The sequence below is a fragment of the Miscanthus floridulus genome, chromosome 3 (genome assembly GCF_019320115.1).
Source record: "Miscanthus floridulus cultivar M001 chromosome 3, ASM1932011v1, whole genome shotgun sequence".
Taxonomy (NCBI): domain Eukaryota; kingdom Viridiplantae; phylum Streptophyta; class Magnoliopsida; order Poales; family Poaceae; genus Miscanthus; species Miscanthus floridulus.
Genome location: NC_089582.1, coordinates 62,340,767 through 62,344,933, shown reverse-complemented (window position 1 = coordinate 62,344,933; position 4,167 = coordinate 62,340,767). Strand labels below are relative to the sequence as shown.

The window sequence follows — 4,167 nt, the reverse complement described above, 5'->3', positions numbered from 1 at the left end:
GCGAAGTCAGGAAAAGAAACCTTCTAAAACAGTAATTGCAAATCAACCTCATGTTGATAGACACCAAACAATTAATTAAAACAATGTGGATGGATAATATCTAAGATTTAGTTCAATGGTGTACCTAAATACTGATACAGCGATACTGACTCTATTGTGATGGTAAACCATAAAGAGTGAAGGGCCAATAAGGTGACAAGAGATTTGAACAAACTACAGTGAAAACCAGTAAAAGCGGAGATCATATGACACAACCTTCTCCTTATAAGTCGTTCCACACCGACCAGGGCACCATCGATGCACTCAAGCACGGCCTGCAGCAGGCGCAGGCTCCGGCGCTAGAGCCCGCACCTCCGCAGAACTCCTCCGCCATCGCGCTCGTTGGAGGGAGCGCGCTGCTGCGTGCTGCCACGTCTGGCAGCGGTGCTGCTCTGCGTCGGCACCCGCGTTCTCGCTCGTCTTGTGAGGAGCATGATCAGCACTTCAGTCGGCACCGTGTGCCTTTGACGTCAGACGTTGTGCTTGCTTCTCCGTGCTCTATCTGAAGAGCGAAGGAATTGGAAATTAATTGTTACCGTAAAAATTTCCTGCCTATTATAGATCCTATCTCTAGATTTTGTATCTGACATGTGGGCCTATCAGAATCTGACGGCAGAAACATAGTATGAAGCAGGCGTGTTTTGCACTGTGGCGCTGCCCTCGGTCGAGTTTCTTTGCACCAAACAATTGTTTACCCGCTGTGTGTACCCACAGGACCGTCGCACACGCCCAGAACTTCGTCTCCGCCTCCAACTCCCGCACGCGCGCCCCTCCCGTGCGCCGCCGCCCGCCGCCCGCCGCCCCACGGTCCGCCGCCACCGGCTGCCGCCCCTATGTGTGCCGCCCCCAGATCCGCCTTCCTCAAGTTCGCCAAAGGCCACCGCCCCAGGTCTGACGCCGTCCACCGCCCCCAGCCCGCCAGCGGCCGCGGCCCATCTCGTGCGCTGGCCTATGCCAGCCGCCGTCCGCCGGCCCTCCATGGCGCGGCCCCAAGTCCGCTGCAGTGGACGAGCCCCGCCCCGACCGCGCCCCGCCCCAAGCAAACGCCTAGCCGGTGATGGAGCAGGCCGCTGTAGCGGCACTTGGGGAGATGGAGATCGGCTAAGCATCCTCCATGTTGCGCACATCATCTTCGACCAACCTTCAGGTTAACCGCCGTGCAATTCTGCCTCCCCATTCAATAGCCAATGCCCTCTAGATTAGGATTCTGAGTATCCAATTTTTTTTTCTCTGATTAGCCCGTGATGTAGTATTGGGGGCTCCAGTTTATTTTGTAGCCATATATTCTGAATATTAGAATGTTGAATATTTCTTATTTTACCACTGTTTGCTTGACCGCCTCCAAGATTGGATCCCTTGTCGATGTTCAGATAAACAAGACCCAGAAGGCCTACGCATCTTCTACTGCTTGGTCCAGATTTTTATCCTCAATCCTCCTAACCATTATATTGTTTTTTATTCCTTGCCGTGCATTGTAGTTTTAGGTGCCAACGGTATTCAAATCAAAATATATATATATATGGTTGAGATGACAGTGATAGATACTTGTTCATTTGTTTTCTTAAACTGAACAGAGCAAGCAGGTCACCAGTATGTTTATGACAGGTTTTATGGGTTCGATATTGTGATGTCACCCAGAATTATGATTATGTGGATTCTTATGAATATTTTTTCTACATCACTAAAACAATTCTACATTATTATTTCAGGAATTTAAACTCAATCATTGCGCAAAGGTCTTCTCTCCATCTTTTGCGAGTTCTAGGCAAGTACTTGCAGCTACGGCCCTGTTGACAGATACTGCATTTCACACTCTGCCCCTGAAGTACTAATGGGCATACCTGTATGGCTGTATACAAGTCAAAATCTGTGTCAGGCGTTTCACCTCTATCCAACAAGGTTCATTGTAGTGACCTGTCTCCTGCAAACTATGTCATTTCACCTCAATTTGTTGAGTCAGTAAGTACTTCGATCAATTCTTTTGTGCTTTTTATTGTTTCAATTGTTTCTCCCTTCACTGAATAATACTATAGTATTGCCTTCAATAATGAAAAAAAGGAAATGTTGGATATCAACTTGTAACATGCCTTGATTTTTTTTGAAAGGGTATGGATTTTTTTTATTTTTATATGTGAATTATGCCTTCTGTATGAATTTTTTGCTGTTCACAAACATGTGAATGATGGTTTTTTCGATTCAAATTCATGCAGCTAAACCTGAAACTTTTCAGGCCTCTGGTCCATGTCCAGCAAATAGATATTCATATGTGTTGCTTTCATTCAGTCGGTCATTTGTATCTCACAAAGATGATTTGTCCTCTCATACCAACCAGGTACCCAATGGGGCACATGGAGCATTGATCTGATTGATCAGACTGTACCCTTTAAATAGGGTGTGAGAATCAAGGAATGGTTAAGTATCATACCACAAATAGTTGACAAGAATTTTTATAGGACTGGTTAGTAGCAACAGATTTTTCCAGTGGTCAAGGAAAAACATTGCATATCTCTATTTTTTTTTTCTACTGGTACATGGAACTGATGGCTGATCCGGCGAACTTGTGATGCTCCATTCATTGGATACTTCTTATCAGTTATAGTGATGAAGTTTTCCTCTTTGCACTAAAATATAAAGCTCAAGCATTAGGTCATGAACTTGACATATTAACACCTCACCAAAATCATCATCGTCGTCGAAGCAAGGTTGGATCATACTTCTGTTGATGAGTTCATTAAAACAGTTCTCAGCAGCTTCCTCTAGATCTAAACCATGTTTTTCCCTAACAAATCCTTCAGCCAACCATTTTCTCACCAAATCGAACTTGTAAATTTTATAATCTTCAGGATACATACCAAAATATAGAAAGCATGTCTTGAGCTCATGGGATAGGTCATTGTAGCTAAGACTTAACACATGTTAGCTAGATGGATCTGCTGCATTGTCAAACAAAGGAACTCATTTTTACTTTGTTTTTTAGGGAGCATCTGAAGATTACATCTACATTCTTGTTCATGAACAGTATACTATTGTGGTAATTTAAACATATTATCCCTTATTTCCGCCTGATCGCTGGGCTGGGGCTGGCAGGGCTGGCTGGCCAGCCCCCTCACATTGCTACTATTTACGAGAATCAGCCAGCAGTACTTCTCTCTCACATAAACGAACCAGCAACGATACGAACCAGCCAATCGAACTGTTCGCTTGCTCGTAAACGATCGTAAATTTTCAGCCGGGAACAGTATTTTCTTCTCACACCAAACCAGCCAGCAGTAAATAATCCACGATCATTTACGGCCTCCCGAACAGGGGTGTTCTGGAGCAACTAGGTAGGGGAAGGATCGAAATCGATGGAAAAGCTGCGCTGCAGCTTTGTCGAAACGTGTGCGGCAATAACATATTCTGCTCCTTCTCCAGTGACCGCAGGTATGCACGTGCCGTTACTCGTTGGAAATTTTGATGTGTACCATAACGTAAATGATAGTTCCTGTGAAAGAAAATTATCCTTTTATTTGTGGGTTGCATTTTGATACGAATGTAAATATGGTGTTGGGGCTTAGCAACCAACTCTGGTTGTAAATACACAATTTATTTTTACCTGAATTCTTGTCATCTATTACATAAATTGAGCAGCCAACTCCTGCGGCAAATATATATTTTTATTTCTATCTGAATTCTTGTTATCTATTATATGAATTCTCTTGAATGTGCATTATTATTTCTCGAAATTTTTATTGTAATTCCTCCTTTATGAATGACTATTTTGTGGACACGTGCGTGCCGCACGTGCCTGTCTACTGGTCTGAATAAAGAATTAAAGATGAACCATTGAACCATATGGCAAGGAGTCCTTTCTTTGGAACAACTGTAGAAAGCGCACCGCATTGAATTCATGCCATTCACGACAAGAGAAAAGAGTTGGATCCAATTTACGAGAGAAACCAAGTCCAGTTCAGTTTATCGGAGCACTCCCCGTCTTTCAAATGGAGTTATATCTATTTCTCTCTCTCCCTCTCCCCTCCCTCTCTATATAATAATTACATATAATATAATATTATAGAGCTAAAATTTCTGCCAGTTTTACGGCCAAAATTGTCAAGTCTAAATGCAGAATTTCCAGTAGAACAGGCT

The 4,167-nt window shown here is 43.6% G+C and overlaps 1 long non-coding RNA gene across 1 annotated transcript; it reads left to right on the top strand.

Moving 5' to 3' along the window:
- Positions 1–805: 805 nt before the first annotated feature.
- On the top strand, positions 806–3,091 carry LOC136545862 (uncharacterized). Its single transcript, XR_010781175.1, has 3 exons — positions 806–1,186; positions 1,749–1,998; positions 2,372–3,091. It is a non-coding gene; the product is annotated as an uncharacterized lncRNA (long non-coding RNA).
- Positions 3,092–4,167: the final 1,076 nt, after the last annotated feature.